At 45.5% G+C, this 23,564-nt stretch overlaps 1 protein-coding gene across 12 annotated transcripts in view; it reads left to right on the plus strand.

Annotated features, from left to right (window-relative positions):
* Nucleotides 1-112: 112 nt before the first annotated feature.
* The window catches only part of TRAF3 (TNF receptor associated factor 3), a 116,598-nt gene continuing 93,146 nt past the window's right edge, over nucleotides 113-23,564 (plus strand). For 5 of the 12 annotated variants that reach the window (XM_027120638.1, XM_027120637.1, XM_027120640.1 and 2 more), the window contains exon 1: nucleotides 115-348. The gene's annotated coding sequence lies outside the window, so the exon portion shown is untranslated. Of the gene's footprint in view, nucleotides 349-23,564 lie in introns of all 12 variants that reach the window. The other 7 variants (XM_027120642.1, XM_027120644.1, XM_027120645.1 and 4 more) reach the window with 3 other exon arrangements.

Raw genomic sequence — 23,564 nt, forward strand, 5'->3', positions numbered from 1 at the left:
CCGCGCTCGCGGGCTCCCGCAGCTCCCACGCGTGCGCGCGCGCGGGGCCTGGCGGCGGGGGCGGGGCGGGCGCGCGCCGGGGCGCGCTCCAGCGGCCGGCGGGGATTTCCAGCGCGCGAGAGGAAGTGCCTGCGAGAGGGTGCGTGAGGGCGAGGGAGCGCGGCGCGGCGCGGCCGCCGCGTGCGCGAGCCGGGTTGCAGCCCAGCAGGGACTTTCCAGCCGGCGGCGGCGGCGGCCGCCGGCCCTTCCCCGCCCCCCGACATGGGGCTGCCCGGGGAGCAGGACGCTGCGGACCGCGGCGGAGGACGCGCCCAGCGCCCCTGAGCCGGCCGAGCGGCGCGGACGCGGGTAAGGGGCCCGGCGGGTGGCGGGCGGCGGACGGCTCCATCCCCGGCGGCTCCATCCCGCGCCCTCGGCGGCGGGCGGGCCCAGGGCCGGTCGGCGCGGGGCCGGGGCGGCGCAGGCCCGGCGCCCGGCGGCGAGTGCCCGGTACGGCGCCGCCTCGCCCCAGCCCCAGCCCGTGCCCGCCCGCCCCCCGGACGCCTCAACTTCGGGAAACTTTGTCCTCCGGCCAGGCCCGGCCGGGGCCCGCGGGCCGGGGCTCCCGCAGCTTTTCAGGAAACGGGGCGCCGAGGCCTCTTGGAAACGTGACCCCCCCCATCGGGGTGGCGAGAAATCAGCATCTCCTGCGAGGCTGTGTGTTGCGGGGTGAGGAGCGGACCGATTCGGGTGTCTACATAGCCGAACGTGTTCACCCTGGGCTGGCTTAGGTTTTTTTTTTTTTTTTTAAAGCCATTATTTAAAAGTTTATACTGAGTCATTCCTCTGCAGATGAACCTCTGATTCATAATCGGAGAGCTGCAGTGGCCTCGGTGGCAGGCGGGTACTGGGATCCAGTTTGGGGCGAAATGCACACATTCCGCCTTTGGTTAATTGCTCCTGCACACTTTGCCACGTTTTCACTGTCACCCCGTTGGGGACATCTATTTAATATTTAGGCCTTTAGAAAGAATTCCGTGTGGAAGAATATTCTTTACCTTTCACTTGAAAACATAGCAGCAAAATGGAAATGAATGATGTGTTGTGGACGTGCTTTGAAATTTAAGAAGCCTTCATATAATTGTCCATTTGAAGGAAGCAATTTTTTTTTAACATCTGTATTGGAGTATAATTGCTTTACATTGTTGTGTTTCTGCTTTATAACAAAGTGAATCAGCTATACGTATACATATGTCCCCTCCCTCTTGCGTCTCCCTCCCTCCCACCCTCCCTATCCCACCCCTCTAGGTGGTCACAAAGCACGGAGCTGCTCTCCCTGTGCTATGCGGCTGCTTCCCACTAGCTATCTGTTTTACATTTGGTAGTGTGTATATGTCCATGCCACTCTCTCACTTCGTCCCAGCTTACCCTTCCCCCTCCCCGTGTCCTCAAGTCCATTCTCTACGTCTGCGTCTTTATTCCAGTCTGAAGGAAGCAATTTTATTTCATGTTTTTCGTATTAAGCCGTGAATCAGTTTTCAGAATGAGATGGGGAGTGTGTGTGTGTGTGTGTGTGTGTGTGTGTGTGTGTGTGTGTGTGTTATTTATTCATTTATTTTTGTGGTGTCATAAAGGCTGTATTGAGTAGCGTTGTCGCCGCTTCTTAATTTACATTCACAGCATACAACTGAGGAGGAGCCATAATTTTTTTTTCCCTTAGCGTTTGCTGGTGAAGCTTTTGGAAATGTTGTGTTCTGTAATCTTGTATATGTCTGTAAAATCCTCATCTAAAGAAACGACCAGGTGGACCATCAGTTGGTGCTAAAATCTTCTTTCACATCTTTGAAAATGGCCTGTTTAAAAGGCTGCATCATATGTAGGATGTCTGGCAAAAGAGTGTACGTTCGTTTTTCAAATGAAAGGAAATACTTGTGTTTTCACCGTGTGGTGACAATATGTATACTGAGAATTAGTCCAAGGTGAAAAATTCTTTGGCCAAAACAAAAATAAGCCTTATCAGTGTGAAAACTGTAAAATACATGAGATTGGAAATCTGGTGAGTAGGTGCTCAGGACAGAAACCCTGACAGACCTGGGATTCCCACATCACTAGTTAAAATCAGACCTTATCAGGGATGAGGTTTAAGATGTAAGGTGTCTCACCCAGACGCCATCTGTTCCAACTGTCACAATGCAGAAGCCGGGAAAGCAGAGAGCTGGCAGGGAGAATTCCAGCTTTTTTTTTTTTTTTTTAGACGTTCATGTGAATTTTTCTATGAGGGGAAGAAGACCAATTATTTTCCTTGGATGCTATCCATTAATTTTGGAATTAATAAGATGGCCTCACTCCTTGTAAAGCAGGGTGTAAAGACCTTCCACTGGAAACAGGCAATAGCAGTGGCCAGTTGTTTCTGTTAATACCATCAAAATATTCCTGCTCTTGTTCGTGCCTCGAAGAGAGTCCTTCGTTTAACTAAAACACCTGAGCTGCTTCTTGCTGTTCTCCCGTGTTTGGGATTTTGATTCCGTAAACAGCCCTGCTAGAATCCCTTTAATTGTTCACTGTGCAAAGCGAGAAGGGCCTTGGGGGTGGGGTGGGGGGTGGGCGGTGTCAGGATAGATGTGCTAGTAAGCTGAAGGATGAGAATGATTTATCACTCTCTTAGAGTCCTTTTTTATGATGTTAAAGCTGTACTTCAAGAAAAACTGTCACTGCGGTGTTGCAAGTCTAGGCTAGCGCAAGCAAGCAAAGGAAATTGCGTTAAATTTGCCCATCGCTATTTTCTCATCTTTGCAGAGCAAGACTCTCCAAACGGCAAGTGGTCTAACCTATCAAATGTTATGCAATAGCTGAGTTTCCTTGTAATGGTCAATTTAAGAACTTAACTTAGCAGAGGAGATCTCTTATGGCCAAGGCCTCTGCATCAGTTCCATGGAATCAGGACCCCCCCCCCCCACATGCTTCTTTACAAGTGTTTATAGAGGAAGAAAAATTATTATTATTATTATTTTTTGCTGGGGAAGGAGAGTCATAATATTGACTTCAGATACAGAGAGAAACTAGGAAGAGAGCTACAAAGTGAGAAAGAAGGAGGTGAGGCCAGTGGATTTGGAAGACGACCAGGGAGAGGCAGCCGAGGCCTAAATGTGGAGATGATGCTTCGACTAGTTCCGGGCAGAAGGAACGAAGCTAGTGTGAGAGAGGGCCGGATGCCTGCGGGCAGGAGGGCAGTAGAGAGAGGTGAATGGGGATGGGGTGTCTTGTGCCACAGCAGCAGACTTTGGGTCCAAAGGAGCTCATGGAGGTAGAAGACAATGCAATTTTAAACAGAAAACATTGTATGTGCTTGTGTAATATCTATTATTCATAAAAAATCTAAAAAATACGAAATGGCTTTCCCATTTTGGAGGGCCTTTACTAACTGGTCTGCACAGCACTATTCTACACATAGTGAGGGGTGGGGGACTGACCAGTCTAGGAAGGAGAAGGTGAGATTTTTTTATCATTAAGCATGAAAACCTCTTGGGGGCCAGAATTGCTTGTCTCCCTATGCAGACACTTTGGGGTGAGGCTGGCAGGTGGTGAGATGTCATAAATGCAGGTGACTGTGTTGGTTTCTGTCAACTCCGGAAATCAGGTGGGAATCTCTTGCTGAATTCTGTATTCTTCGAGATAAGTAGATCGTTAACTGGGATTTGGGAGTCTTTTTCTCATTTAATTTGATGTTCAATGAACGTGCCTTGAGTTCTTATAATGTTCTAGTTATTGCGCTAAGTTGAGGGAGATACTGCGCCTGCCTTTGAGGGCATGGTCTGCAGAAGTCCGGGGCATCTTGGCCCCTGTGCGTGGTGAAGGAGATGCCAGAAACCAGTGGGTATTTGACTGAGGTAGCACCAGGACTGAAGCCTGTGCCAGGGGGGGTGAGGAAGAATGAAGATTTCACCACCCTGCCCTCAGGGAGCTGGCTGCTCAGCGAGAGGGTGAAGACCCACTAGGAAGAAGCTAGAGAAGTCATACAGTGTAGGCTAACGTGAATCAGTGGGTTGTGCAGAGGACTGGAAGTATGGTGGCAGTTCAGGAAAGGGAAGGACAGCTCCTGGCTGGCGGGGGTAGCCAGGGAAGGCTTCTGGGGAGTGGGCGTTGAGACCCAGTGTCGGGAAGGCAGGTGCCATGGGCCCATCCGGGGCCTCTTGCAGGGCCCTGAGAAAGGCAAGAAGAGGATTTCTCCCCTCCTGGCTTTGTTTTGGTAGTGTGGCATCTGACATGTGCAGTCCTGTTGCTTCTTGCCAGTAGATACAGTCCTGGTGATGCTACTGGTCAGTGGGTTTCCGGTCGTGATGTTTCCCGTGCTGTCCTCTGGCTCCTGCCAGGCCCTTTGTGACCAGGAGCTCAAGCTCGGGGCAGTCGGGAGGTCTGCCCCACGATGGGCCTGGTCTATGGTGGGGAATAGAGCAGTGGGCCCCAACCTGGGCAGCAGCACTTTGCTGTCCCTGATGTTTCTCGTTGTAGGTAGAAAGTATCAAAAGGTAGTGGCGGGCTTCCCTGGTGGCGCAGTGGGTGAGAGTCCGCCTGCCGATGCAGGGGACACGGGATCATGTCCCGGTCCGGAAAGATCCCACATGCCGCAGAGCGGCTGGGCCCGTGAGCCATGGCCGCTGAGCCTGCGCGTCCGGAGCCTGTGCTCCGCAATGGGAGAGGCCACAACAGTGAGGGGCCCGCGTACCGGAAAAAAAAAAAAGGTGGTGGCGAGGGGAGGGGTGTAAATGTAGATTTCCCCCCAAATCTGCTGCTGTGTCATCCATGCTGAAATGACCTAAATCTCTTTAATTCGCAAGAAATAAAAAAGTGCCTTGTAATTTCATTTCATGGTTTACTTTTTCCGAGCGTTTGCTCCATACTGGTTTTTGACTCCATTTTTTTTTTTCGGCCTTGACGCAAGGCTTGTGGGATCTTAGTTCCCTGACCAGGGATTGAACCCTGGGCCCTAGGCAGTGAAAGCGCAGAGCCCTAACCACTGGACCGCCAGGGAATTCCCGACTCCATGTTTTTTTTTCTCCATGTTTTTTTAATGGAGGTTATTTGGTAACTTTTATGAGGCCATTCTACCAAGAAAGATATCATGCCTGCTGTTCTGATATCCTGATTTCCTTTCCAATTAAAACACTGATTCTATGGCAAAACCTAAAAGCGTATTTGTTGGAAACTTCGTTTCTTTAAGTGGAGAGAAAAGCTAAATTGACTAACTGGGATAATGTCATCTTTAGGACAACAGTAGCATCAAAATACTAAAACATTAGTTTCCGGGAGTCATAATTATAGTGAAGGTTTTCAGAGACTAACTTTGTACCCTGGAAGGTTAATGTCCAATAGGAGGCCTGCATACGCTTGAGGTGATGAGGTGCTGGTCAGGCCCCCACTCCCCCCCAGGACCTGGCACATGGTGGACTGACCCTCCGTCAATGTTTGTGTTCAGAATCTGCAGGTTTGGGAAGGAAGAGGGGTGTGACAGATGCCCACACAGTGGCTCCATGTGGTTTGGCATACGTGTCTGCAGGTGGGTGTGCCCTGGAGCTGGCCTCCCTTGACTGCGCTTCCGCTCCCCCCACCTCTCATCCCCTGTTCTGATGGCGCTTAGCTCCCTGGTTTGTTGCGTTAGGGGGCTTGTAAGATGGGAGGCTTCATTTGACATTTTAACTTTCGTGGGTGCATAGCCTGATGTTTGAAATGTTATTGTAGGGTAAATTAAGTGTTTTGGTTTCAGAAGGCTTTTTTGTGTGAGAAAGGGCATGGCATGGTTTTAGTGCAGTATGTCTCAAACCCTCGATAGGATTCTAAGCCCATTAAAGTTTTATCTTAAAATTGAATAGGACTTTTACATTGTACTCAGTAATATGTCCCCCCCAGGTTCTGAGTACATTCGATTCTCCAGAAGATGCGTTGTGTTCATCCTTGGCTTCCCTAGGATCTGTGAGGGGTCCCCTGGCATTCCTACCATGTGTCCTTGGGGCTGTCCACCCCCTCACTTGAGAAGTGTGGGCATGGTGGAAGGCACCAGCTTTAAAGATCTGAATCCCAGTCCTGCCCTCTGTACACACTAGCAGAACAACCCTGGGCAAGGCTGCTGGGCCTCTCTGAGTTGGTTTATCCATCTGTAAAATGGGATGGATAGCACCATGTACAGACTTGCTTCTTATGAATGAAATGGACAAGAACGCCTTCTACTGATGTCAATTTTCATAGTAATAGAGGGTTGAGATGTAATGGAGTAAGAGCGTTAAGATCTTAGAATATAAACATAACGTGTCAGATCTCGGTGGGGGCTGTAGAGATTTTCTAGTTGAGTTCCCTCTTTTTATATGGGAGGCAGCTGAGGCTCAGAGTGTTTGCGTAAGTAACTCTCCCAAGTCAGATCGTTATCTGGCAAAGCAGGGACTATTCACCCAGAGTAGTGGTTTTTTGGGTTTTTTTTTTTTTCCCCTTGCAGCCTTCATTTTTCCAAGATTGGCCCCAGGGAAGCTGCTTGGCCTCTAATTCCAACTTGGGATAATTGAAAATTATTTAATCAACACACATTTTTTTGAGAACTTACCCAGGAGCTATGCTAGTTGCCAAAGCTAAAAAGTAAAGTAAGCTGCTGTATGATCACTACCCTCAAGGAGCTTCTGTGAGATGAGTAAGCCAGAAGGACCATTTGGTTACAGCACTGTGTGGTGGGCGCCATGGTGGTAGGACGGAGGCGCCGTGGGAGCGCGGAGGTGTTTTCCAAGGGGGGGTGAGCGTGCGCAGAAGGAAGGAGCGTGTCAGGGGACCTGTGAGCCTGCAGAGGCTCCCTGTGGCTGCCGTTCAGGGGACAGGGCTCCGGAGAAGGGAACTGCCTGCCTTGGGGTGCCACCTTGGTGCCAGCCTAACTTTTGAGGGAAGAATCATCCCCGTTTTACAGATGAGGAAAAGGAAGAGCATCGGGCCTGTTGGGCTCTATTATAGAGTTCGTGTTTTCATCACTGTGCTCTGTGGTCAGTTTAAGCTGAATTACAATCCGGTTTTAGATTTTGTTCTTATTCTAGACTTTTTAGTTTTGCTTTCAGATTCTAGATGTTTTAGTTTTGCTGCTATATAGTGCTTTTAAAAAGACACTGTGTATTTTTCCAGCATATATATATATATATATATATATATATTGTGTGTGTGTGTGTGTGGTACGCGGGCCTCTCACTGCTGCGGCCCCTCCCGCCGCGGAGCACAGGCTCCGGACGCGCAGGCTCAGCGGCCATGGCTCACGTGCCCAGCCGCTCTGCGGCACGTCGACCCTCCCGGACTGGGGCACGAACCCGCGTTCCCTGCATCAGCAGGCGGACTCCCAACCACTGCGCCACCAGGGAAGCCCCAGCATATATTTTTCATGCGGCCTTTCCTTTCCTTCAACATCTGTTTTGCCTGTATCGACTTACTTTTCCAGGTGGTACTCCATTTCGTCTCTCTGTTTTGAGTTATTTTCTTAGAGCAGCAACATTGCATTCCACATCCTTTAATAAGTTCAGTTAAGGCGTTCTTTACCCTGTGGTTCTCGCCGAGGAAAGGCCCCAAACTTGACTTACTAATGTGTTTTCTTTCTCCTTTCTCTCTCTTAATTTACATTTAAACCGGTAGTCTAGTAATAATGATAGAATTTAGTCATTATATTTTTACAAGGTTTTACAAATATTAGCTCATTAGTGGTGAACAAGTCCTGGAGGCCTGGTCACTCTGTAGAGAGCTGGTTACAGCCAGCATAGGCAGCTTTCCACCCATTCATCTGGAATTTAATTATAACTGCGGATTGCTTATGGGAATACGAGTTAAAGGCAATGAAGCCTTCTCCACAATTAGCAGGGAAATTATGTCATTGGCTATTTTGGAGAAGATTTTACATGGCTCTTCTGCTAGAACCACTGTAAAGTATTGAACACGGAACCAGGAAGGGTCGTGATGGCTGGACTGAGGTGAGGGGACTTGTTTCATAGCCATCTGTACCTGCTCCAGGGAGGGCTGTGAGTAAGGGGACACAGCTGGACACTGAGGCCTAGATGACGAGCTTCTTAAGGACAGGGTCACTTCATCGTATTTTCACAGTCTGGCTTAAGATGTACTTAGGCCATCTTAGACAAATTTATGTATGAAAAGAGTATGGGTCTGAAGTCAGACCCAATTTGAATTCTGGTCCTTCCTTTAGCTAACTATGATAGTAAGTTCTTTATCCTTTCCGAACCTCAGTTTTCTCATCTGTGAAAAGGTAGTTGTGAGGACCGAAAGTGAGAATGTGAGTGAATGTGAGAACCTAGCATAGCATGAGTGGTAATTCCTTTCCCTCTTTCCTTTCCTGAGCGATTCCCTAAAGGGAGAACATGCCTTGTTAGCAAAGTGAATGATGGGCTCTCTTGGGAGTATGGCCTGGCCCTGGATGACAAGTAGGGGTAGAAGAAGCACATTATTGGACTGTCAAGAAATTATTTGTAACAAAGAATAAAATATCTGGAAACTAAAAATCACTGTATATTTGCAAAAAAAGGAATAAATGTCTATAGATAGGCCCTCACTTTTTTAGAAAAACAAATTTTACATATGATTTTTGATAAATTAAAAATTACATTTTAGGGCTTCCCTGGTGGCGCAGTGGTTGAGAGTCCGCCTGCTGATGCAGGGGATGCGGGTTTGTGCCCCGGTCTGGGAAGATCCCACATGCCGCGGAACGGCTGGGCCCGTGAGCCATGGCCACTGAGCCTGTGCGTCCGGAGCCTGTGCTCCGCAACGGGAGAGGCTATAACAGTGTGTGAGGCCCGCGTACTGCAAAAAAAAAAAAAAAAAAAATTACGTTTTAGTACTTTTTTCCCATTATTTAGCAGAATAATATTCTTAAATTCATTCCAATCTCTGTTCAAATATCACCTCTTCTAGGAGGTTTTCCCTGAACACCCTAGTTAAAATAGCCCATGCTGTCACTCTCTAGTCTCTTAACCTTGCTTTCTTAATTCATAGCAGAAAATTTTTTTTCGACACCTTAACCCAGTTACCAGGAGAGTGCCTGGAGTATGTTAGATACTCAAGTATTTGTATGAATCAATCAATCAATAAACTACAGTCCAACCAGATTTTCTTTTATTGAGGCAAAATTCACATAATGTTCAGTTAACTGTTTTAAAGTGTATAGTTCAGTGGTATGTAGTGTATTCATAATTTTGTGCAACCACTAGTTTCAAAACTTTTTCATCACTCTGTAAAAAAATCTGTACCCATTAAGTAATCATTCCCCATCCCCCCTTTCTTCTAATCTGATAATCTCTAATCTGCATTCTGTTGCTATAGATTTGCTTGTTCTGAGTATATCACATAAAAGGGATCATACAGCCCGTGACCTTTTGTGTCTAGCTTCTTTCACTTAGCATAACATTTTTGAGGTACATCCAAGGTGTAGCATGTATCAGTAGTTTGTTCCTTTTTTTGGCCAAATAATATTCCATTGTTTGTATATATCACTATTTATCCATTCATCCACTGTTGGACATTTGGATCGTTTTTACCTTTTGGCTATTATGAATAATGTTTACAAGTTTGTATGTAGACACAGTGTTTTCATTTCTCTTGGGTGATATATCTAGGAGTGAATTGCTGGGTCATGTGGTCATTCTGTGTCTAACTTGTTCCCACCTGCAATGTATGAGGGTTCCAGTTTCTGCACATCTTTGCCAACATTTATTTTGTTTTGTTTTGTCTTGATTAAAGCTATTTTAGTGGATATAAAATGGTATCTCATTGTCGTTTGGTATTTCCTTAGCGACCGACCAATGATATTGAACATCTTTTCATTGTACATCTTTTTTGGAACAATGTCCCTTCAAGTCCTTTGCCCATGTTTTAGTTGGGTTGTTTGTCTTTTTTTTGACATGTTTGTTGAGTTGTAAGAGTTCTCTATATATTTTGGGTATTAAACCCTTAATAGATATATGACTGACAAATATTTTTTCCCATTCTGTAGGTTGTTTTTTCACATTCTTGATAGTGTCCTTTGATGCACAAAAGTTTTTAATTTTGTTGTTTTTGTTCCTTGTGCTTTTGGTATCAAACCTGAGAATCCATTGCCAAATCCAAGGTCATGAAGATTTACCCCTATATTTTATAGTTTCATCTCTTACATTTAGATCTTTGGTCCATTTTGAGTTAATTTTTGTATTTGGAATGAAGTAGGAGTCCCACTTCATTCTTTTGCATTTGATTATTCATTTGTCCCAGCACCGTTTGTTGAAGAGACTATTCTTTCCCCGTTGGATGGTATTGGCACCTTTGTTGGAAATAAATTAGCTGTGGGTGTTTGAATTTATTTCTGGACTCTCAGTTCTATTCCATTGGTCTATATGCCTGTCCTTCTGCCAGTAGCACACTGTTTTGATTATCGTAGCTTTGTAGAAAGTTTTGACGTAGTAAGTTTGAGAAGTGTGAGTCTTCCAACTTTATTTTTCTTTTTCAGTATTGCTTTGGCTACTTGGCACCTCTTGTAGCTCCATATTAATTTGAGGATCAGTTTTTCTCTTTCTGTAAAAAGGTCATTGGAATTTTGACAGGGATTGCATTGAATCTGCTTTGGGGAATTGCCATGTAGTATTAAGTCTTCCAATTCATGACTATGGGATGGCTTTCTATTTATTTACACCTTTAATTTCTTTAGTTTAAATAAATAACTAAATTTTTGGCTGCGTTGGGTCTTCATTGCTGCGTGTGGGCTTTCTCTAGTTGCAGCGAGAGGGGGCTGCTCTTCGTTGTGGTGTGCGGACTTCTCATTGCAGTGGCTTCTCTTGTTGTGGAGCATGGGCTCTAGGCATGTGGGCTTCAGTAGTTGTGGTTCACAGGCTCAGTAGTTGTGGCTCACGGGCTCTACAGCGCAGGCTCAGTAGTTGTGGCACATGGGTTTAGTTGCTCTGCGGCCTGTGGGATCTTCCCAGACCAGGGCTCGAACCCGTGTCCCCTGAATTGGCAGGTGGATTCTTAACTGCTGTGCCGCCAGGGAAGTCCAACACCTTTAATTTCTTTCAGCAAGATTTTTTAGGTTCACTATATAAATTTTTTACCTCCTTGGTTAAATTTATACCTGGGTATTTTATTCTTTTGGATGCTATTATAAATGGAACTGTTTCCTTAATTTTCTTTTTGAATTTTTTATTGCTGGTGTATAAAAACACAACTGATTTTTGTGTGTTGATCATATACCCTGCGATCTTGCTGAATTTAGTTATTACCTCTATTAGTTTTCCATGGGATTTTCTATATATAGAACCATGTCATTGGCAAATAGTGATAGTATGTTTCTTTCTTTGCAATGTTGGTGCCTTTTATTTCTTTTTCTTGCTTAATTGCTCTGACTAGGACTTCTACTGCAGTGTTGAATAGCAGTGGTGAAAGCAGACATCTTTGTCTTGTTCCTAATCTTAGGGGAAAGCTTTTCAGTGTGATTATGAAGTTATGTGTGGCTTTAAAAAAATAAATGACCTTTGTCATGTTAAGGAAGTTCCCTTAAATTCCTAGTTTACTGATTGTTTTGTGATGAAAGGTTGTTGAATTTTGTCACATGCTTTCTGTGTGTCTATTGATATGGTCATGTGTTTTTTTCCTCCTTCTTCTATTAATGTGGTGTGTTTCATTAATTGATTTTTGTATGTTGAACCTCGCTTGCTTTCCTGGGATATATCTCACTTCATCATGGCGCAGAGTCCTTTTAATGTGTTGTTGGATTTGGTTTGCTATTTTGTTGAGAATTTTTGCATCTATGTTCATATGGGATATTGGTCTTTAGTTTTCCTTTCTTGTATCTTTGTCTGGCTTTGGTATCAAGGTACCAACTGCATTTTGACTATACATTGTGTTTCTTCAGAATTTTGAAACCTGTCCTCAGTAGTGTATAGAGAATTCTAGGAGGGTTTTGAAGCAGACAGGACAACTCTTCAGTGATGATCATACCACATACCTCCTTGCTTTCTTAAATGAGGCTGCCCCAATGGCTAATACCTAGGAAAATCCTGGCTGACATCACCACCATAACTCTGTGTCCACCAGTGGTGAATGGAGGAAGGGGTTCTATTCCTGATGCCAGTCCTGGAGCTTCTGTCATTTCCTGAAAAAGCCACAGATTGTTCCAGATAATGAGTGCTGAGTAACAAACCATCCTAAGCGTCTGTGACCTAAAACAGTAATTTGTTATTAGATAGTATGGTTCTGTGGGTTGTTCAGGCAGGGCTCAGCTGGATGATTCTTCTGCTGTATGTGGCATTAACTGAGGGCTCTCACTGGTATTTATCTGGCCTCTGGTCTGGTCTGGAGGGTCCAGAATGGCTATACTCACATGCTTGGATGGTTGGAAGGCCAGGCTTAGTGGTTCCTCACTTTCCACATAGTGTCAGGGCCTCATCATGTGGCCTCTCTGCTTGGGTGGTTGGACTTCTTACATGTCAGCTGTAGACTCCTAGAGTGATTGCTCTAGGAGAGTAAGTGGGGATGACAAATCGGTGTAGCATTACTCTTTCTTTTTCTTTAATATTTATTTATTTGGTGTGCTGGGTCTTAGTTGCGTCAGGCAGGCTCCTTAGTTGTGGCACGCATGTGGGATCTAGTTCCCGACCAGGGATCGAACCCGGGCCCCCTGCATTGGGAGCGCGGAGTCTTATCCACTGCACCACCAAGGGAAGTCCCAGTGTAGCGTTACTCTTGCTGTGTTCTGTTAGTCGAAGAACCCACAGAGTACTCCCAGATTAAGCAGAGGGGACATAGAGCCTACCTCTTGATAAGAGGAGTGTCAAGGAATCTGTGACTGTCTTTAATTCACTACATGTATGGTGGTTAGATTCCACAGTGCTGTCAGCAATATGCATATTGTATATATTTTTTAAGAGAGGCTGTTGTGGGCTAAAATGGAAACACCAACTGTTGTGTGTTACCCATTTTCTGTGAGAAAGTGCATTCTGTATTCTGAACCAAGAATTCATGAATAAACTTTTGAAATACACCCATTCATGAAATGGTAATTGTCTGTATAAAATGTGTGCTTTATTTAATCAGGCATCCTTGATCATCTATTTGCCAGGAGTTTTTCAAGTATAACTTTGAGTCCATAAATTTTCCCTTCCTATTAGTTCATTTAAAAAATTATTTGAAAACTTCACTTTCATTTTGAAGAGTACTGTAGTTCTCTCTGTTCTTAAAGTTTCATTGAGAATATATTAGTAAGCTTATATATCCTAAATATCCTTTTTTCACCCTAGATCATTCTAGTAAATCCCCTAGAGATGTAATAGAATAAAGTTGGAGCTGTTTGTGTATAAAAGGGTGGGATAATTTGACAGCATGTGCAAGACGTGTGTATGCACTGGTTCAACAGGAAATCTCATTTTCTGTAAATCTGCCTTCTCCGCCTATCTCAGCGGATTGTTGCAACACTATTTGAGTGGGAGCACATATGATGAGGTCAGAGGGGACTGAGGGTGTGGAATTAAATAATGAGCAAGGAATCTGCATCTTTGTTCCAGTGGAGCCACCAGGTATCGGGATTAATACGGTGGAGGGGGCAGAGCTATGTCCCACGTGCGCCCTTTGCTTGCGCCCTGCGCAGAGAGCCCCACTCACACAGTGCTGCCCTGAGGCCTCCGGGCCCAGAGGTGCACAGCAGGAGCTGCCCAGCTCTGTGTTTCCCAAATGTGACTTGCTTTTGTTCCCAGATACCCATCACCCCTGGGCATGTAACCTTCTGTCCAAAGTAGACGTGAATGAAGAGAGTCAGCCACTTTACGTGGTTGATGTGCCGGAGTGACTGACTGATGCATGGAATTTCAGGGAGTCCGGGGAGCTCCTGGACCCCCTGCCTTCGTGCCTGTTGTAAGAACCTCTGGTCTAGATGGTCTCAGGTCTCTTATAGTAAAGTTTTATGTGAAACTTTATGTGTACACACACACACACACACACAATTTTTTTTTTTGGTATGGGGTGCCCATTTCTTACTCTGTCCTTTCTGTGAATTCCCAAAATTTGCTGGCCTTTGCCATTTCATCAGGGAGAAAGTAACTGCTCTCTGCAGGTTTTGGGGGATGCTTCTTTTGATACTACTTACCTTTTTCATTCACTATCACCTTCAGGATGTTCTCTGCCAGAATGTGGTGACTGTGGCCCAGGGGTGACTAGCACAGGGGCTAAAGAAGGGTAGTGAGACTTGAGGACTGGGAAGGCTGGTAACGAAGGCAGGGAGGATGGGGGTCAGGAGGGCAGTGGCATTCACAATGACAGATAAGAGCTCTTAAAGCTTTGACATTGTATTCTTCTAAGTATAACACTGCAGACATAAAAGTTTCTAAATTACATGGAGACCACTGTTGGCGGGCCAGGGGCTGGATTGGAGGCGGTGGGGGGATAGTGGCCTCCCGCCAGTAGAAGCCCTGCCGTGGCAGGACAAGATTCAAGTAGGCGTAGGGACCAGCGAGCTAGACCCGCCATTCTTTGTGGCCTCTGGCAACTTATTTAACCTTTGAAACCCCTGTTTCCTTTCATGGTAGATGGGAATAGTAGTGTCGTGGTTGTTGTGAAAATAAAATAGTAAGCCTTAAAAAATGAATTTACCAGAAAAATGAAATATGGTATTTAAGGCTAAAGGAACAGACATTTTTCAGCCCAGGGAAGAGAAAATAGAGGATATGTCCAGCAAACATTCACCATGTCAGCACATGTTTATCTACTGGGTGCCTGGCTGAGTTTAGTGCTCAGTTGTGTGTGTGTGTGTGTGTGTGTGTGTGTGGGCGTGTAAAGTATATAAGGAAAAACAACATTTAAATGAACACTGACCAAATTTTGTTTAGTTCAGCAAACTTTTTAAAAAAAAATATTGAAGTATAGTTGATTTACGTCATGTTAGTTTCAGGTGTATAGCACAGTGATTCAGTTATTTACATGTACATATGTATATTTTTCCCTTACAGGTTATTACAAAATACTGAGTATAGTTCCCTGTGCTATACAGTAGGTTCTTGTTGGTTTTTTAATTCATTTTTAAAATTAATTAGTTAATTAATTTTGGGCTGCATTGGGTCTTCGTTGCTGCACCTGGGCTTTCTCTAGTTGTGGCGAGCAGGGCTACTCTTGTTGCGGAGCACGGGCTCTAGCTGCTTGGGCTTCAGTAGTTGCGGCACATGGGCTCAGTAGTTGTGGCTTATGGGCTCTAGAGTGCAGGCTCAGTAGTTGTGGCACACAGGCTTAGTTGCTCCATGGCATGTGGGATCGTCCTGGACCAGAGATGGACCCCGTGTCTCCTGCATTGGCAGGCAGATTCTTAACCATTGTGCCACCAGGGAAGTCCTATCTACTTTATATATAGTAGTGTGTATGTGTTACTCCCAACCTCCTAATTTATCCCTCCCTCCTCCTTTCCCCTTTGGTAACCATAAGTTTGTTTTCCATGTCTGTGGGTCTGTTTCTGTTTTGTAAATAAGTTCAATAAGTTCTTTTTTTTTTTTAGATTCCACAGATAAACGATATCATATGATATTTATCTTTCTCTGTCTTGCTTACTTCACTTACTATGATAATCTCTAGGTCCATCCATGTTGCTGCAAATGGCATTATTTCATTCTTTTTTTATGGCTGAGTAGTATTCCATTTCTTTATCCATTCGTCTGTTGATGGACATTTAGGTTGCTTCCATGTCTTGGCTATTGTAAATAGCGCTGCTATGAATATTGCGGTGCATGTATCTTTTCATTTATTTATTTATTTATTTTGGCTGTGTTGGGTCTTAGTTGTGGCACACAGGATCTCTAGTTGCAGTGGGCAGGCTCTTCATTGCAGCACACAGGCTTCTCTCTAGTTGTGGCACACAGGCTCAGTAGTTGCGGCGCACAGGCTTAGTTGCCCCACAGCATGTGGGATCTTAGCTCCCCAAGCAGGGATCGAACCCACCTACTCTGCATTGGAAGGCAGATTCTTAACCAGTGGACCACCAGGGAAGTCCCACATGTATCTTTCGAATTATAGTTTTCTCTGGATATATGCCCAGGAACGGGATTGCAGGATCATATGGCAACTCTATTTTTAATTTTTTAAGGACCCTCCATACTGTTCTCCATAGTGGCTGCACCAATTTACATTCCCACCAACAGTGCAGAAGGGTTCCTTTTACTCCACACCCTCTCCAGCATTTATTATTTGTAGACTTTTTGATGATGGCCATTTTGACTGGTGTGAGGCAGTACCTCATTGTGGTTTTGATTTTCATTTCTCAGTTAGCAATGCTGAGCATTTTTTCTCGTGCTTGTTGGCCATCTGTATGTCTTCTTTGGAGATATGTCTAGGTCATCTGCCCATTTTTTGATTGAGTTGTTTGTTTTTTTGATATTGAGCTGTATGAACTGTTTGTATATTTTGGAAATTAATCTCTTGTCGGTCACATTGTTTGCAAATATTTTCTCCCATTCTGTAGGTTGTCTTTTCGTTTTGTTTATGGTTTCCTTTGCTGTGAAAAAGCTTTTAAGTTTAATTAGGTACCACTTTTTGTTTGTTTTTATTTCCATTACTCTAGTAGACAGATCTAAAAAGATATTGCTGTGATTTATGTCAAAGAGTGTTCTACGTATGTTTTCCTGTAGGTGTTTTATAGTATCTGGTCTTACATTTAGGTTTTTAATCCATTTTGAGTTTATTTTTGTGTGTGGTGTTAGGAAGTGTTCTAATTTCATTCTTTTACATGTAGCTGTCTAGTTTTCCCAGCACCCCTTATCAAAGAGACTCTCTTTTTTTCCATTGTATATCCTTGCCTCCTTTGTTGTAGATTAATTGACCATAGGTGCGTGGGTTTCTTTCTGGTCTTTCTATCCTGTTCAGTTGGTCTATAGATCTCTTTTTGTGCCAGTATCATACTGTTCTGATTACTGTAGCTTTGTAGTATAGTCTGAAGTCAGGGAGCCTGGTTCCTCCAGTTCTATTTTTCTTTCTCAAGATTGCTTTGGCTATTTGGGGTCTTTTGTGTTCCCATACAAATTAAGAGAAAATTTTTTGTTCTAGTTCTGTGAAAAATGCCGTTGGTAATTTGATAGGGATTGCATTGAATCCATAGATTGCCTTGGGTAGCACAGTCATTTTAACAATATTGATTCTTCCAATCCAAGAACACAATATATCTTTCCATCTGCTGTGTCATCTTCAGTGTCTTTCATCAGTATCTTACAGTTTTCAGAGTAAAGGTCTTTCGCCTCCTTAGGTAGGTTTATTTCTAGGTATTTTATTCTTTTTGATGCAATGGTAAATGGGGTTGTCTCCTTACTTTCTCTGTCTGATCTTTTGTTGTTAATGTATAGAAATGCAGCAGATTTCTGTATGTTCATTTTGTATCCTGCAGCTTTACTAAATTCATTCATGAGCTCCAGTAGTTTTTTGGTGGTGTCTTTAGGATTTCCTATGTATAGTATCATGTCATCTGCAAACAGTGACAGTTTTACTTCTTCTTTTCCAATTTGGATTCCTTTTATTTCTTTTTCGTCTCTGATTGCTGTGGCCAAAACTATGTTAAATAAAAGTGGTGAGAGTGGGCATCCTTGTCTTGTTCCTGATCTTAGAGGAAATGCTTTCAGCTTTTCACCGTTGTGTATAGTGGTTAGCTGTGGGTTTGTCATAATGGCCTTTATTGTGTTGAGGTAGGTTCCCTCTCTGCCTGCTTTCTGGAGTCAGCAAATTTTATAAAGCACTTCATGGATGCCAGTCATGCTATTACATGCTAGGGGTGTGTGTGTGTGTGTAAGTGTGTATATGTGTATGTGTGTGTGTATAAATACTGAGACACTCTCTGTGTTCTCAAGAAATTCAGACTGCTCATTTCAACCTGGGACGTTACGCTTTATGAAAGAGACACGTACTAGCTCAGCTTGTCCTAACAAAATATCATAGATTGTGTGGCTTAAGCAACAGGAACTTATTTCTCACGGTTCTGGAGGCTGAAGGTCCAAGATTAAGGTGCCAAGCAGTTAAGTTTCCAGGTGAACGTTTTGTTCCTGGCTTGTAGGTTGTCACCTTTTCACTGTGTCCTCACGTGTTAGAGGGAGGAGCAGGGAGTTAGAGCAGGGAGAAGCAGGCTGCAGGACCACTGATGTCCCTTTCAGTCTGAGGGTTCGTGAACGAAGTTTAAAGTCCACTGTTTGACTGGTGTGTGCGCTCCGTTCACGAGTTCATACCCATAGTATAGCAGCAGCCTAAGCGTGACAGCTTCGTTTCTCATCCTTTTCTGCCAACTGTTCCTGCTGGCAGGCAGGTAGCAGTACTTCTTGATTCTGAATTGATGTGTGGTTGCCCCATAGGACTCGGCCTTTCGTGTGGTATGTCTCGGATTTCATTGGTTTCAAAGGAGGTAAGAATGCTTGTGACCCACAGAGCCTGGCATGGTTGAGGTATTCCATCCCTGAGGAACTTAATAACATTTCCTGGTCGTTACTGGAAGCCTCTCAGACTCCTCTGATGGACTGTGGGCACTCTGAAGTGGAACTCCTGACTGAGCTGCCGGCTGCCTTCTCAGAGGCTTCTGTTGTCAGTGCTTTCTTTTCTTTTCTCTTAATGGTTTCATGTCAGCGACTCTGCATTCCAGCTGTACATTAGAATTATTAGAAAGAACCACAAAAGCTGGGGGCCTTACTTCAGACTATTTCAGTCAGTTAAGCCTCCAGAAATCAGATTTCCTGGATATCACGCTGATGTGCCCTCAGCAGGGCCGAGAGCCTGTGGTTTAGTAGAAGGAGCTCACTTCTCTCTCCCCAAAGGATGATTCCTGTCCTTAGAGATGCAGGATCACAGGCCCTCCCTCACACCTGCTGAGTCCCAGGGTGCTTCTCAGCAGGGTGTTCGGGTGATGGACAGGCTTTGGTGCAGAGTGAACTTGAGCAAGTCACTTGACCTTCCGGAGCGTCGGCCCCTGCACGTACAGTGAGGACGATAATGTGGGCGCCTAGTCTCTCAGCCACAATTCTGAAGCCACAGAGCCTCTGACAATGGAATGGTTTTGTCATAGGTTTGGTGCCAAAACCTGGCCTGAACTGTTTTGATGCTTTTCATAATCTTTATTCCACTTGGTATGAATATTCCTGTATTTCACTGCAGACGGTTAGTTAATGTGTTTTCTTATGGCTGCTGTCCCAGACTTCACTGGGAGTGTTATGTAATATATAATATATGCAATATTTCCTTTCTAAAATCCAAACAGTTCTGAACTCTGAAACACATCTAGCTTTGGTTGGGGTAAGGGATCGTGGAGCTGCAGGGACTCAGCTTACAGGTGGTTATAGGGAGTCAGTATATATCATATTAATATGTGAGTATGTATATAAAACTCCTGGCAGAGTTAGCAGGCACCCAATAGATACAGCTATTAATGCTCTTGTAATTCTGCCATTTATGGATTTATACTTTCCCCCATTTGGTTCCTTTGTTTTCCCAGCACCTTTACATTTGGTATTCCAGGCTTTATTCTTCAGATAATTCAATATCTTCTACAAATCAGAAGTAAATTGAATCTGCAGCTGGGTATCTATCACTTACTCTGTGCATGTATCTGGGCTAGATATCACAGCAGAGTAAAAATCTGCCTATAACATGGTCCCTGCTGGCAGAAAGCTTAGGAATCAGTCCTGGAAATAAAAAGCATGGAAGTTTTTTTTTAAAGCACCTATTTAATAACATTTCAAGCCAAGAGGAGAAGGTGTGTCAGAAGGCAGCCTTTCTAGAGGAAGGGGATTCTTGTTGGGCACGAGAAACCTGTGCGCTTCTGACAGATGGAGTCTCCCGCAGGTGTTGTGTGCCTGAGGAGACCCCTGGGGCCGGGCCCTGTGGTGGTGAAGGGCCTGAACCCTGGAACTGGCTGGCCTCCATCTCTCTCAGCCTGTCCTGTCATTTGGGAAGTGTTTGATGACCACTGCATGTACCACAGAAACATGCACAAATATAATTCTTTCTTTTTAAATTAATTTATCTATTTTTGGCTGTGTTGGGTCTTTGTTGCTGCGCGCGGGCTTTCTCTAGTTGCGGCAAACGGGGGGCTACTCTTCGTTGCGGTACACGGGCTTCTCATCGCAGTAGCTTCTCTTGTTGCGGAGCATGGCCTCTAGGTTCACGGGCTTCAGTAGTTGTAGCACGCAGTCTCAGTAGTTGTGGCTCACGGGCTCTAGAGCGCAGGCTCAGTAGTTGTGGCGCACGGGCTTAGTTGCTCCGTAGCATGTGGGATCTTCATGGACCAGGGCTCGAACCCGTGTCTCCTGCACTGCCAGGTGGATTCTTCACCACTGCGCCACCAGGGAAGCCCCAAATACAATTCTTGGCTTGGAGGAGGTGACCCTATGAAATGGGCTGGAACAGTTGGCTAAACGTTCAGAGAAACAGCATGTTAACTTGTGTGCCTTTGTAAACAGCTCCCCCTCCCCATTTTACTGATTTTTCTCTCTGGAGATTTAGAGCCTTGGGTTCTCTGGTGTGTTGGTCGGATTCCTTTGATCCATGACTGACGCTAGGAAGACACGTGGGCCGTGTTCGGTGCACAGTGGTGGATGATGAGTAGCAGCGTGTCCCAGGATCTCCGCCGTGAGGCCCCTCAGCGACAGAAGAGTGGACCTGTGGCACGTACCACGCGTCACAAGAGGGCCGAGGTGCGGCATTCTAAAGGAGCCTATGCGTTTTCCTATATAACATGTGTTCTAATGGTACAAACCACTAAAAAATCCTCCTGTGTATCAAAACTGACCCTCTGGGACAAGAGAATGTGCCAGTGTTCCCAAGGCCCCCTTACCTACCTCTGCACTTTGAGAGGCACAAGGAGAGGTTTTGACCTTCCTTGGGCAGAGCAGAGTCTGTGTTGAGACTGACACATCGTTAATCCCTTAACTACTTATCTTCAGTTTTCTTTTCTTTTGGCCCTTAAGGGACTATTTGTTCTCCATGTATAGCTGGTGCCTTTTGATTTAGATAATTTAGGTAACTGGCAACCACTTTTGAGCTTATTAAAAACTTTGAGCTAAGTACCACCATCACCAGTCACGCCTGGGGTTCATCTGGAAGGTTGAGAGACTCACTGGGTGCTTACTGTGTGTGTGAATGCTCTTTAAGATGGGAGGAAAAAGGTAAAACCTCAAAACTCTGTGGTAAACTGATGTGGGAATCTGATACTACAATGTCTCCAGTGATTTAAAGTGTGTAAGACTTATTAACTGTTTTATAGAGAGCAGAGAGCGTAAAAGCAATGACAGGTAGAGAGAAAGCCCACGTGAGACTGTCCCTGCCCCTCGTCCATGGATTCCGGGGTGCTGGAAGCCCCTTGAGGAGGGACTCACCCCTGGGCTGCAGACAGCCCTCCTCGGGGATGCGATGCGCAGGGGCCTGGAGCCAGCTGCCTAGTTGTTTGCTGGCTGCTCCTGGCTGATGAGCAGGGAGGGCCCAAGAGGTGCCAGGGAGCTGCTTGCATTCAGCCACCTCCGTGCTTCCACCCAGTTGTACATCTGTGAGAACAGCTCCACACCTGTGTTCTCATGTGTGTCTCAGAGGGCCTTGGCCGACACAGGGGGAATCTTCATCCTGCAGAAAAAGAGAGGCTTGATGAATGAGTTCCCTCACCCGGAGTGTGAGCAGCCCTTCCAGAGATGCTTGCGTTTAGATTCAGACTCTCCAAAGGAAATGTCAGCATTTCTTGATGACATGGTTCAAAACCTCACCAGTGTGTGTGTGTGTGTGCGTGCGTGCGTGTGTGTGTGTGTGTGTGTGTGTGTGTGTGTGTGTAAGTATCTGTTTTGCTTTCAGTTTCCCTAGAGGATGTAATTTGGGTCAGTTTTTAAGTGAGCGGTTCAAACTTAATAGAATTTTATCCCTGTTTCCTTGGTTATGTCAATAACATGGAAAGACCATTTGGGCTAGGATAGTCATTCTCAGCTGGGGGAGGGGGGTGGCAGTTTTGTCCCCCAGGAGACACTTGGCAGTGTCTGGAAATTTGCTGGGGGTGGTTGGGGAGTGCTACTGATATCTAGTGAGTACAGGGTAGGGGCCCATGGACAGCCTACGGTGCCCGGGATGTCTCCTGCAGCAAAGAATTATCAGGAGTGCCAGGACTGAGAAACCCTGGTGTAGAAGTTCTTCAGAGATGTTCTTTTCTTGATTTCCGGTGATGTATGACTGTTAAGATTTAATATTTTTGTAAGGTGAGGTGCTTTCTACCAAAATTCAGTCTTTAGCCGTGAAATGAGATCTTAAGAATTAAAACAACCTTATTTATTTATTTCACTGAGGTATATTTGATGTACAGTATTATAGATAAGTTTCACGTGTACAACAGTGATTTAAAATTTTTAAGGGTTATACTCCATTTATAGTTATTATAAAATATTGGCTATATTGCCTGTGTTGTACAAACCTTTTTAATATAGTGAGGTTCTACTAGAAGTGTGTATTATACTTAGCAGAGGGACCAGAAGCCCAGATGTCCATCAGGTCAGGTTGGAAACCCTTTTTAAGGTAACACAATTTGCATTGAAACTTTGGTCAGCTGAATGGGAATTTTTTCGTAGGTACCATGAGAAAAATAAAATAATTTTCCAGCTGTGGTTCCCAAGTTCCCCAAATCTGTGTCTTTAACCCGTAGCTCTCTCTGAGCTTTAGATTTGGCCCCAAGTATTTAGTTAACAACCGATGACTGCGTCCTCGGTGTGTGCCAGGCACCGTTGTCGTGAAGCCTGTGCTGTAAGGCAGCGCTGGAGGACGGACAGGGAAGTCCACATGCTGCTTCCAGAGGAGCATGGCACTGGTGGCATGGGGTGGGTCAAGAGCAGGACACTTCACGTGGCTGGTCTGGGAGGAGCTGGATGACCAGCCCCTGCAGGAGGAGGAGGTGTGTTGTCCTGAGCCCTGAGAGGGAGTGACCAGACACACCTGAGGCTACCTAGTGTTTTCACTTGCATGTTACTTAACCTGTCCTCAGCAGAGCTCTCGAGTCCTTCCTACCCCCCACCTGCTCAAGCCAGGAGCCTGGGGAGCATTCCTTGATCCCTCTCTCTCCTTCCTTCCGTTGGGTCCATGGCATTCAGTCCTTCATCCTGCTTTTCTCCACCTGCCTGGTCCCTAGCCTGGTCCAGACCTCTTGCTGATGGCCCCTGATTAGTTCTGCTGGGTCACTCCGGGCCCTTCTCCGTGCAGTGGCCAGAAAGATCATTTAGAAGCACATGTTGCCTCCTGCCCTTCACTGAAAACCCTCCAGTGGCTTCCCACTGCTCTCCGGAAATTCAGTGTCCTCCTCACCAGGCCCTGTACCGTCCTTCCTGCCCGAGTCTGGACAGTCTAGCCTCCCGTGGGCCTCTTCCCAAAAGAGGCCTCTTCCCTGCCTGGCCCGAGGCCCCATCCATTCTCCTCTGGACTCTGCCTGCCTGGCACGTGTATTCGTCCCCCTTCCTCCAGGGCGCTCGGAGCCCACCTTCCTGCCCCGCCTCCTGGAGTCCTGTTGCCCTGTGTCCTGCAGGTGCCACCGTCAGGGCTGTGTCCTTCACGTTGGCCATGTTTAGATGAGAAATCACTCACCT

This window comes from Aethalodelphis obliquidens, unplaced genomic scaffold (assembly GCF_003676395.1).
Source record: "Aethalodelphis obliquidens isolate GAN/ISIS:26980383/991018 unplaced genomic scaffold, ASM367639v1 scaffold21, whole genome shotgun sequence".
Taxonomy (NCBI): domain Eukaryota; kingdom Metazoa; phylum Chordata; class Mammalia; order Artiodactyla; family Delphinidae; genus Aethalodelphis; species Aethalodelphis obliquidens.